Source organism: Elephantulus edwardii, unplaced genomic scaffold (assembly GCF_000299155.1).
Source record: "Elephantulus edwardii isolate Elephantulus edwardi_28Jun2011 unplaced genomic scaffold, EleEdw1.0 scaffold00040, whole genome shotgun sequence".
Taxonomy (NCBI): domain Eukaryota; kingdom Metazoa; phylum Chordata; class Mammalia; order Macroscelidea; family Macroscelididae; genus Elephantulus; species Elephantulus edwardii.
Genome location: NW_006399790.1, coordinates 4,010,222 through 4,023,022, shown reverse-complemented (window position 1 = coordinate 4,023,022; position 12,801 = coordinate 4,010,222). Strand labels below are relative to the sequence as shown.

At 40.1% G+C, this 12,801-nt stretch overlaps 1 pseudogene; it reads right to left on the bottom strand.

Annotated features, from left to right (window-relative positions):
* The window catches only part of LOC102853425, a 51,538-nt pseudogene extending 39,663 nt beyond the window's left edge, over positions 1-11,875 (bottom strand).
* Between the last annotated feature and the right edge of the window lie 926 nt (positions 11,876-12,801).

Genomic DNA, 12,801 nt, shown 5'->3' with positions numbered 1-12,801 from the left:
ATACAGGTTGAAAAGGTATGGAGACAGGACACATCCCTGGCATACACCCTTCCCAATTTTGAACCATGCAGTGTTTCCTTGCTCTGTTTTGATGACTGCCTTTTGGTCCAAGTGTAGGTTTCCCATTAGCACCATCAAGTGTTCTGGGATTCCCATTCTTCTCAGAATCAGCCACAGTTTGTTATGATCCACACAGCCTTTGCAAAGGAACAGATAGATTTGAAAAATTTTTCAGTTCTGAACTCTGGCTAAAAAATGTAAAGTGTGTAGAAAATGCTTTAAGGAAAAAAGGAGTTAAAATTCTTAAACCTGTTTTAGTAAAAGAAAGAGAAAGAAGGATGATGTTGGATAAAATTTATATTTTACCGGAATTGGTTGGCTGAGTTTTGATAGAAGGTGATGTGCTGGTATGGGGTAGGGGTGGCTTGGAAGGAGGGAAGGGAGGGGCAGAGGAGTTTGATCCCTTTATTTGTGATGTTTGGTCTGGAGGCTAATGGAGGATGGTATGTTAGACTATTTACTGGGTGGGATCAGAAAAAGGAGAGAGATGTTTTATCTTCCAGTAAACGTTGGCAAAGGAAGGTGATGTTTTATTTTCAGATGATTTGTTTAAGATTTCTTTTTTAACTGGGAAGTTAGTTAAAAATTTTGATGGCAGTTTCAGGCTGTGTCTGGGGGAGACCAGAGGGAAAGTGTATTTCCCTTGTACCATTTTGTAGTGTAAAACCACTTCCCCCTCTTATAAAGAAATCCACTACAATTGATGTAATATAAAAATTTAGGAACATTTCATTGTTTCTTTTCAAGCTCATTATTTTTAGGTATTATAAACCAAAGCAAATAAAATTCACTTCCCCTCAAGCCTTATACAACTTACTACACACCTTCAAATATAGCTTTTACTATCTTTCATATTCTAGCACAGGCAGACATTCTACTTTAAAGCAAAACTACTCTCATTTTCTCGAACAGAAAATACACAAAACTTATTACCAGTTATTTTGCTTTCCCTCTTAAATCTCATACGATGCTAAAACTTTCAACTTTATTCTCAAAGTGGTTTTTGTTCATTAGTCTAGATATACTAAGTTCTTTCATGTGTGTTCACTACCCCAAAATGCTGCATTTTTATAATTGCAATTTTCTTAATTGAAATAAAATTCTCAAAAACAGTATGCCTTGGTTTTACTTGGTAACATTAACATCATTTAAAAATATAGATACGTATATGTGTATGCATTTGCATACCTATTGTTGTTGTTATGTGCCATCAAGTCGCTTGTGATTCATAGTGACCCTATGTACAAGAGCTCTAAACGCTCTTCTATCCTGTGCCAACCTAGCCATCTCAAACACACCTATTCCCACCGCTCCAGTCACGGAATCGATCCATCTCATCGAAGATCTTCTTCTCCTTCCCTGCCCTTCCACTCTGCCAAGCATGATGACCCTCTCCAAGGACCTGTCCCTCCTTGCAACATGCCCAAAATATGTCATATGAAGCTTAAGACTCCTTGACTCCAAAGAGCCTTCCAGCTTCACCCTCTCCTGGACAAATCTTTTTGTTCTCCTAGCAGTCCATGCTGTATTCAACACTCGTCTCCAGAACCACAGCTCAAAGGCATCAGTTCTCTTTCTGTCAATCCTGTTCACTGTCCAACTCTCTGATGCATAGCACGTAATTGCGAAGACTATAGCCTGGATCAGGCACACCTTAGTCTCTAGTCTGACATTGTTGCTCTTCAGTACTCTTGAGAAGTCCCTCATAGCTGACTTTCCCAATGCAATTCATCTCTTGATTTCCTGGCTTCTGTTACCAAGAGTGTTGATTGTGGAGCCAAGTAAACTAAGACTATTAACTATCTCATCTCTTCACCAGCCATACTGATGCTGCCAGTTGTTCCAGTGGTGAGAATCTTTGTTTTCTTGATGTTGAGCTTCAGTCCTTATAGGAGGCTGCAGTCCTTGATCTTCTGAAGCAAGTGCTTCAGGTCCTCCTCAGTTTCAGCAAGCAGGGTTGTTTCATCTGCATAACTCAGTTTGTTGATGATTCTTCCACCAATCCTGAGGCCACATTCCTCTTCGTATAGCCCAGCGTCTCGGATGATCTGTTCTGTATACAGATTGAAAAGGTATGGAGACAGAATACATCCCTGACGAACCCTCTTCTTGATTTTGAACCATGTAGTGTCTCCTTGCTGTGTTCTGATGACACAATCAAATGTTCTGGGATTCCCATTCTTCTCAGAGTCAGCCACTGCTTGTTGTGATCCACACAGTCAAAAGCTTGTGCATAGTCAATGAAGCACAAATAGACATTCTTCTGGTATTCTTTGCTTTCTGCTAAGATCCATCTAACATTAGCTATAATATCCCTAGTACTACGATCTCTTCTAAATCCAGCCTGCACATCTGGCAGTTCTCTGTTGACATATTGTTCCAAATGTTTTTGGATAATTTTCAGCAGAATCTTACTTGCATGTGATATTAATGATATTGTTCAATAATTTATGCACTCTGTTGAGTCACCTTTCTTTGGAATGGGAACAGATATCGATCTTTTTCAGTCAGTTGACCAGCTGGCTGTCCTCCAGATTTCTTGGCACAACTTAGTGAGTACATCCAGGGCAATGTCTGTTTATTGAAATAAATCAATTTATATGCTATCAACTCCTGGAGCCTTGTTTTTTGCCAATTCCTTCAGAGCAATTTGAACTTCCTCCTTCATCACCATAGGCTCTTGCTCATACTAATTTGTGGTAAAAGAGTAAAATGTTATGAAGGCATTTGCATACTTTTTCTCTGCCTCTTTGAGATGTGTGCAAAACTTTTAAAAGCTATATAATCTTCTTGCTAATTTTACAATTCAGGATTTTTTTCCCTCTTAATGACCTGGGAGCCATCCTTTTAAATTGTAACCATCAATGAAAGTAGTGACCTATCTCACAGTATACTTGGGTATTTAATTTTTGGTCCTGGCTCTAAGATGCAAAAAAATACCTGTTATGACAAAGAAATGAGGTCCATCTCATCTACCAGGTGAATTTAGAGTGAACAGTATGTGATGTGGAGACTCAGGGTTAATGGTTAATGTCCTTGGCTAATGATCAAAAGATTGCAAGTTTAAGTTCCCCCAAACGGACAGTGGAATAAAAAGCTGGTGATCTACTTTCTTAAAATCAAGCAATTAGAGCCCTGCAGTAATGTTCTCCTCAGAAACTCATGAAGTCAGGTCTCCTTAAATTAGAATTGGTTGGACAGCACCTGGCATTTATACGGAACGAATGATGCTGCCTGCTTCTCTACTTGAAGACTAGTTACCATTTTTCTTGAGAATATGTACATAATATACATATATTAGGGAGCTTTGGTGACCTAGTGCTGCCAACCTGAAGGTATGCGGTTTAAATCTACCTGCAGCTCTGCAGGAATAAGATGGGCAATCTCCTCCTGTGTGATTTACTGCCTCTGAAAATACACTTTACAGTCAGCTGTGAGTCAGATCTTAGTCGACAGTACCTAGTAACAATACATATATTTGGTTTTACATAAAATGTGAGATTTCCTCCCCCATCTTCATAGCCTAGTGGATTGTCTATGATGCATATTGCAATCCAGTTTAATGCTTCCTCAGTGCTAAACCTTTTAATCCCTTGTATTTGTGAAGAGGAACTTTTTCAGTCTGCAGATGATTTTGTATATCTACGTTTCAGAATAGTCTAATTCATTTGGATCTGTATCCAGAACACTCAACTTCTTGTCCCAGTGGAAAATTTCTGTCTAGTTTTTCAAAAGTACTGCTAAGAGCCATTTCACATTTCACTCTGTGACCCACCATCTTTGTTTCTGGATCCTAGTCATCATTCAACTTTTACCTAAACTGAAAAGTTCTGCTGAAGAACCATTATTTCCCAAGTGTCGAAAAAGGTTTATCTTGGGTTATTTACACAGAAATGCTCTCACTTTGACCTCTTTCTCCCTGCTCCTTTTTATTGGTACTTTTGTACTACCATAATACCTTAACAGCTTTCAGTCACTTGTATCACAAAAAGCCTTGCTTTCCCAGTAACAGCATAGCCTCTTCCAAACGTTAGATGTTCACATAGTATTTAAGAAATATATTCACCAAGGAACACTGTATCTAATTTCTTGAGATGTAATTATGCTTACTTTAAAAGAAATTATTTATTTTGGTCTGTGTTTGTTGTGAGTTCTTCCCACCCCATTTTACATATTGTATTTCTTATGATCATTCCCATATATTGTGTCCTATGCTCACTATTACTCCATCTTTTTAGGTTACCATTAGATTTTTCCCAATTCCTTCACATCCCCACCCACCCACCAAACTCTGTGACTCTGTGATTTCCACCTCTCCCCGCCCTCAGGCCCCTGTTCCTACTCTTTCCCTCTTTTGGCATCCATACACATCTTACTGGTTATCCTTCTTTATCCTTCTGTTTTTACAATATTGGTCTTATACAATATTTGTTCATGTGGGCCTGAGTTAGTTCACTCAGCATAATGCTCTCTAAAGTTTCCCATGTTATATAGTGATTTGGGTTTTTTTTTCCTCTTTTAAATCACTGCTTCTGAGTACTGCAGAGTATTCCATTTATGATTATACCACAATTTCTCAATCCAGTAATTTGTTGATAGACATTTGGGCCATGTTCTTACTATTGTAAATAAGGCTGCTATGAACATTGGTGTACAAATTTCTGTTTTTATCTCACTTCTGTTTTCCTCAGAGTATATTCTTAGCACCAGAATAGCTGGATCATAGGACATTTCTGTGTTCAGCTTTTTGAGGAAATGCAAAACTGTCCTCCAGAGTGGCTATACCATTTACAATCCCACCAACAATTGTATGAGAGTTCCCACCTCTCCACATCCTTTCCAGCATTTATTGCTTGCTGACCTACCAGACTTTGCCACTGCTACTGGGTGTGGTGGTATCTCATTGTGGTTTTTATTTGCATCTCTCTTATTGCCAGGGATTTTGAATGTTTTTTTTTCATGTGTCTGTTGGCCATCAGAATGTCTTCCTCTGTAAAAAGTCCTTTTGTGATTTTTTGTCCATTTTGTAATTGAGTTATCAGGCTTTATCTTGTGGAGGCCCCGTAGTATTCTGTAAACTTTTGTTATGAGAACCTTGTCTGAGAGGTCTTTGCCAAATGTTCTTTTCCACTCAGTAGGTTTCTGTTTAACTGTCTTGGGAAGCTTTTGAAGTACATAGGGACTTAATCTTTAAAAGGTTCCAGTCTTTAATATTTTTCTCTCCTGATTGTGCATTTCTGGCTGTATTTGCCAGTCTATGTATACTATAGGCTAGGTGTTCTAAGTTTTGTGCCATTTTGTCTCTAAAGATCTTTATGGTTTTGAGCTTTATGCCTTGGTTTCTGATACACTTTGGGTTGATTTCTATGTGTGGTGTGAGATTTGGATCCTGCTTCAGCTTTCTGTAGGTAGAAGTCCAATATAAGCCTCTGCTTGCATTCTTGAGCAATCTCTTCCACGCAGTTTATAGCTTCTAACAACCTACTGGAGCCTCAGCTATAGCTGGCAGTGTGAGTGAATACGTTCTTGAGTAAGCTAAGCAAATACATACAGATTGCCTTAGTAGCCATAGAAATGCACTTAAAGAAGCCAGTGACTGAGAGAGTAATGTGAGACCAGGCCAAAAAAAAATTAGGGGGAGTCTAGAGTTGATCATCTTTTTCTGTGTTTTAAAAAAATAATTATTACTAGAGTGAAAATTTACAGAGTGTATTTTTTCCATTTAACAGTTTATACAATTTATATTTGTGACATTGATTACAGTCCTCACAATTCCCACTTCCTCCCTATGTGTACTTTTGGCATTCCCTTACTTCCCGTCCTTTCCTGCCATCTCAGCTTTCTTCCTAGGAAAATGCCATTAAGAGTGACTGAGCACCATAGCCTTGGGGGTTCCACCTGTCTCTACCAGACTAGTGACGCTGATCTTTGATATGATTTTGAGTTTGTTCCACATTTTTCTCCCAACTCTGTCATGAAGTTTATATTGTGATACTTTTTCTTGTTGTCAGCAGTGGCACCATCTAGTTCTTCTGGTCTCTGAGACTGGGACATTGAAGTTCACATAATCTATTCTTTGACTTAACAGTCTTTTATTTTCTTCATTCTTCTGTACTCTGAATACACCAATAGGTACACCTTGGATGTCTGCTCACGTAGATTGGACATTTTTAAAAAAAATAAGTATTTTATACTGGTTTGCTTACAAGGTTGTATACATTATTTTTCAAAGTACCTTCATTCACATTGTGTTTCATACAGTCATTCCTAGAATTGACCAACTTAAGGAGCCCTGATGGCCTAGTCCATAGGGAGTTGTGTTGTAAACCTCTCTGGCAGTTTGAACACACTACCTGCTCCACAGGAGCAAGATAGGTAATCTACTCATGTAGTATTTACAGCCTCAGGATACATGCTCTGGAGGGTCAACTTTGAATCTGTTCCAACTCTAAGGCTGTATATTTTCCTTGACCCCCACAATTTTACTGCTGAGTGAAAACACCATCTGGGTTGTAAAATAACTTGGAAGATTTTGTCAGTTTGTTTTACAAAACAATAAAGCTACTACTCTTGAACTTGGTAAGTGCTAAGTATATAAATGAAACAATTCCTAAAATTATAATCTGGAGGATTTTCAGCCTATGATGTAAAAGAAACAGCATTTCAAAATTAATTAAAAGGAAAGAGAGAGACAGGTAAACCTCTAAGGCCTCACATAAAGCAAGGGTCCAACAACATTCCATTGCTTAGCCCACTGCCCACCTCAAACACAAAGGGAAACATCTGCCTCAGACTTCACTCAGGATGAGTGCTACTGCTACATTGCTCTCTAGAAAGGGCTTTGGCCCAAGTAGTACAAACCAGCATTGTTATGACTCTGCTCCAGTTCTCTCTTCCTCATCTGCCTATGTTGCTGCTTACTGGATCTTCAATTCACTGGGATTAGTTGGTATCATTGACCTTGATAAAGAACTTGAGGACTTTGGTCTTGCTGATCCATTTGTACTCTGGTACCCCACAGGAATTTGTAATGTAAAGGATCACCATCAGGGACCTACTGGTACTCTACATACTTGTCCTGTACCACGTTTTGCTGTTGAGCTTCCTGGGCTCCCCCAAGATAAAGTGCTTCCTTCCAGCCTATTGTTTTTTGTTGTTATGTGCCTTTGAGTCACCTGTGATTTATAGCAAATCTATGTACAACAGCTGTGAAGCCTGCCCTGTCCTGAGCCAATCTCACTGACTCTGACATATCTACGCGCATTGCCCCAGTCACTGTATCAATCCTTCTCATCCAGGGTCTTCCTCTCCTGTGCTGTCCCTCCACCCGTCTAAGTATGCTGTCCTTTTCCAAGTATTGGTTCTTTTTGGCAACATGCCCAAAGTATGTAAGTAGGAGCTTCAAAATCCTAGTCTTCAAGGGGAAACTTGGTTTCACCCTTTCCAGAACAGACCTATTTGTTTTCTTGGCAGTCCGTGGTATGTTCAAGACTTTTCTCCAGCACCACAACTCAAAGGCATCAAGTCTTCTTTTGGCATCCTTAGTCATTGTCCAGCTCTCTGAAGTGTAACAAGTATTTGCAAAGAACATGGCTTAGATCACATGCACCTTAGTTTCTAGACTGACATTGTTGCTTTTCAGTCCTCTGTAGAGGTCCTTGACAGCAGATTTACCTAATGTAATTTGTCTTTTGATTTCTTGACTGTTGGAGTCGAGCAAGCTGTAATTGTTCACAACCTCAATCTTTTCACCATCTATCATGATGCTGCCAATTGGCCCAGTGGTGAGAATTTTTGTCTTCTTGATATTGAGCTTCAATCTATATTGAAGACTGTAGTTTTTGACCTTCTGCCTATTCTTGCATCATATTCAGGAATTTCCAGATCCTGCTAGGTCTTCGGCAAACCCCTGCTACTGTGGAATTCCCATCATTTTGTTATACCCAGTTGGCTGACAAGGACAAAGACCTACCTCACGGAATTAACATCTTTCAGTTTAAGGCAAGCTTCAAAGGTTCAGAGGCTATCTCCATATTAAGCATAGGAAGGTGGTCTTTGCATTTCCCCCCTGCCTTCATGGACTCTTTAACTGAGCAAAACTGAACTGGCTTAGCATCTTCCTGGTTAAAGGGTCTCTGCATGAAGACCTGTCTTGGCCAGAGTTCAGGGTGGCAGATAGGGCCTGTGAAGTGCTTGAGCATTCCTGTTTTTGGCATTTTTGTTCAGTTCTTGTGCCTGAAACAATTCAGGATATCAATGGTCTGTGAAGACTTCCTGGGTTTGTGTCTTAACAGCAGATACAATCTGGCAATACTCTTGAAAAGAATAGATATGGTGAGGGATGGTTAGAATATTCTTCTGAAAGATGCAGTGCTTGACAAGAAGTTGCAGAGCTAGCTAAATGCAGTGGGATGTGATAATATGCATATAAAATATCAAAAGGATCACATGGTATAATCTACCAATTATGATGGATGGGGCAAAGAGATAGCAGGAGTCAAGGTAGAGAGGGAGAGAAAAAAAGTCTGTGGAGAGGAGCTCTGGTGACTTAGTGGTAAGGAGTTGCATCACCAACCTTAAGACCAGTGATTTAAATCCTCCGGTGGTTCCAAGGGTAAAAGATGGGTGTTTTCCTCCAGTGAAATTTACAGCCTCTGAAAACTCACTATAGTGTACTAACTTTGAGTTGGCTCTGGTCAGCTGTGAGCCTGTTCTGACTTGAAGGCACATAACAACAGCAACAATGAATGTATCAACTTGTTCTAAAGCATTAATACAGTTTATACCACTTTTCTTGTCCCCTTTGCTATATATTAATATCACTTAGTTGTCACTGAAGCCATGTGTACACCTTTCTTGGCAACACGCAAATCCTCTCTGTACTCCAGAGTCTCCTCCCACAGTGAATGGCACTGTACACTGTACTACAGCTCTCATGACAACTTTGGGAATTGCTGGTGCAGAATCCTAGGGGTTTTGGGTTTGTCTTTCACTACTCCGCCGTGTTATCCTTGTCAAGTTTATTATAATCATAAACATTGCACTTGAACTCCCACATCTCTCTCTTCTCTTCAGTCAGCTTAACAAGAAAGAGTGCCATCTACCCAGAAAATGTCTGCACCTTTGGCCAACCCATTAACTAAGGATCTGGTGGCAACATAAGGCTAGCCAAATAGCCTCTGGACATGCCTCCTCTGGTATGTCATGATCTTAGGAACTCTGGGAGGATGTCAGAGGCGGGAACAGTGTTTGGATCATTTTGTAAGAAATGTGTACATGTAGTCAGCTATGTGCAAATATATTGATGTAATTAGCTAGGAACTGGACATTTTCCCTCCAGTTTTCTCCTCCTTACAATTTCTAGCTGATGTCCTTTGCACATGTTGCCAGGAGGGATGGGTCCTTGGAGAGGGACAGCATGCTTGGGAGGGTGGAGGGACAGCACAGGAGGGGAAGACCCTCTATGAGATGGATTGATTTGGTGACTGGGGTAATCGGGATGGGTGTGTCAGAGGCAGTGCGGCTGGCGCAAGGATAGAGCAGGGTTTAGGGCTGTTGTGCATAGGGTCGCTATGAGTCGCAAACGACTCGACGGCACATAACAACAACAACAACAGGAAAAATAACACTTAAGTCAGCCTATAATGTTCCTTAGCAAATAAAATAATGTAACATTTCTCCATTAAAGCTCATGCTACTTAGGTCTGGAGTCTTATTCCCCAAAGCATCTACAATTTTTGGTAAGGCCTAAAGTTTTCTCTCCATCTCAAGATGCATTTCATTCTAAACTACATGCTGCTAACTTTACTCTTTCTACCGTCACTGAAAATCTAGCCATCTATGAGTTTATCAAATTACATTCAAGATAATATAATTAAAATTTCCTTTTATGGAATGGGCTTTAGGTCTCCCAGACCAGAGCGAAAGAGTATAAGCCCAATGTTTATGGACATCTCACTTTTTAAAATAAATTATCATCTTTGTTTCTCAGAAACTCCCAGGAGATGATATGCAGAAAACTAGTGCTCTGGGTTCAAGTGTACTGTGAATCTTATCCGTGCATCCCCACCCAGCACATTATTCAACTAACAAGTATGTCTTACTGAAGTATTTGTAGTATCACAAAGCTCCACCCTGCTCTACTTCAGGGCATTTATACTCTACTGCTTTCAACTGGACGCCCTCCACACCTCATACTATCACTAGCCTTCTTACCTCCTTATGCCTTCATTTTACGTGTTCTTTAGATCTTGTAGGGCATTTTGTCATCTTCCTTATAGGACTGATATTTTAGATTGTTAAATTTTCAGGGCAGGCACTGGGTGTCTTGTATTCTAGTTTTCCCATTTCTAACAAGCTAACATTCAAAAAGCAGATGTTCACTTAACATATGATAAAATGATGAGCCAGACAACATGAGTTCTAGTTCATTAAAATTTTATTTATCCTATATTCTTAAATAAATAAGCAAGGTCAAGCATGTATATTTTATTTTTTATCAAATAACAGACTGGAATGAATGTAGGAAATCAAGAGTTGACCATTTTTAACCTTTCCCCCTTCTATTTCTCAACCCTAACAATTGATTTCACATTTCTAGGTAAGTGCATATTATGATGCCATGCTATCTTATTAAGATCACTAAAAAGAAAGGAAGGCTTCCCAATTCATTTTATAGAGTATTTTTACTCTTAAATATATTAAATAGAAATAAATATATAGGTCAAGTAATTAATAAACTTGATTTCTGAAGCTATTTAAATTTTCTTTCAAAAGGAACTATTTTTGAAATATAACAAAAGGAAGAGATGGAGCAAGGGAAAAAGAAAGACTTCCAAGTTAGCCTATGCAAAATAGAAATACAAAGATATATGGTATCCTTCAGCCCCATCCTGGGTCTCAACTACTTAACATGTTGACTACCTTCCTTATTTCCATTAAGAAAATATTTTGCCTAGACTTTGACATTTGAATTTTATCCTGAAAGAAAGAAAGAAAGGCAAAACTAAGTTATTCAACTAGAACAGGAATAGAAAATGTTTTCTTTAACTTCAACCTGGCCCTCCACTATCAAAATTTAGAGAGCCTTTTTAACTCAACAATAAAGATTCTTCATATTTCACTTTTGGTGGGAAGAGTATCCAGGCTTGGCGTTGGAGTGTGCCTCCCCCACAGCACCGTAGTGAGCTCTGGCCTCAATCCTGGCTTGAATTCTCTCTTTGTCATCTTTCAGAGCTTCTTCATACCAGACTGGGAAGGCACTAGGATCTTGATTATGTACTTTGGCACAAAGCTCCAGAATCTGCATCTTGCTGATTTCAGCATGGGCCCTGGAACCCCCCAGGAACTCACAGAGTTGGGGATCACTGTTGGGCACCTGGCGGTAATCCAGGTACTTCAGCTGCACCAACTCTTGGGTGATGATTTTCTTGGGCTCTCCATAGATGATGTGGCTTCTGTCAGCATACACCCCCATCATATTCAGCACTTGCCAGATTTCTTCCTTGGTGGCACAGTTGCCGTTCATGAAGATAACACTAAGCAGAATCATGAGAAGGGTGGTCTTGGGTGTGTTGTCTTCATCAAAAACCATCTCATCTGCAGTAAGACTCAGTTTGCTGATAAAAGTGTAGCAGTGTCTTATGGGATAGAGCTCCTTCAAGTCGATGCTGAAAGCCAGCTCCATGTACTTGGCTGTTTTCTTGAGAATCTCCTGGAATTGGTGTTTTTGCTCTCTGATGACATACTAAAGCATGTCTGCCTTTGTAATCGGTTCTTTATTTTGGTATTTATACAGCAAGAATTGCACCAGCATTGCCACCACATACTTTAAGGGAACATTGCTTGTGCTGTTCTCACTGGCCTGCGAGGAGTGGGGAATATGCTCATCCTGGGTGTTGACACCTTCAACTAAATCAGTGCACCCAACAGCTGCACCTCCTTGGGGAGTGCTGTGTGCTCCTGAATAAGGCAAATTTGGGGAGGAGGGGGCTTCTGTTGAAGCCTGCACAGACTCCAGATGCTGTCTCACTTCAGGCTTAGTGGTGCTTTTCCCAAACTCGGTGCTTACTCTTCTGACCTCGAGGCATGATTTACTAGCAAGGATAGCAGGCTGGACTGAAGACCATTGGCTGAATGAACATTGTCTGAAAGAAAGATGAGATGGGGAGTAGAGCCTCAGTAGGCTGTCCACTGGCTCCAGGGATGGCTTCTTCTGTAGGTTATGTTGAGGGCACATGCCACAGGTGCCAAGAAGGAAGGGGCAGGGTGGGCCTCGGTGAGGCCTTTTTTGTTTTGTAGGATGCTGAGCATGTTCCTAGGAGAGGTTATTCCTTGGAGAGGGACATCATCCTTGTGAAGGTGGAGGATCAGTGAAAGAGAGGAAGACCCTCAACCAGATGGATTGACACAGTGACTGAAGGAATGGGTTTGAAGCTGTCAGAGATTGTGAAAATGGCATGGGATAGGCCAGGGTTCATGGGGTCCCTACAAGTTATACTCACCTCCAGAACAGCTAACAACAAGAAGGGTATTGTTAACTCAACTGTAACTCCTGATCAGTGTGGGGAACTCAAACAGCCTGTTGGGTTTTTTTTGGTTTTTTTTTCTAGAATTATATTTTATTAATTTTCATAAACATTTACAGAGATTTTGGGTTTCCATTCATTCACCGCTGCACCATTCTCTCTACCCTCCTCCCAGTTTGTTCTTGTCCAAATGCCACAGTGCTTGTCAAAGCCA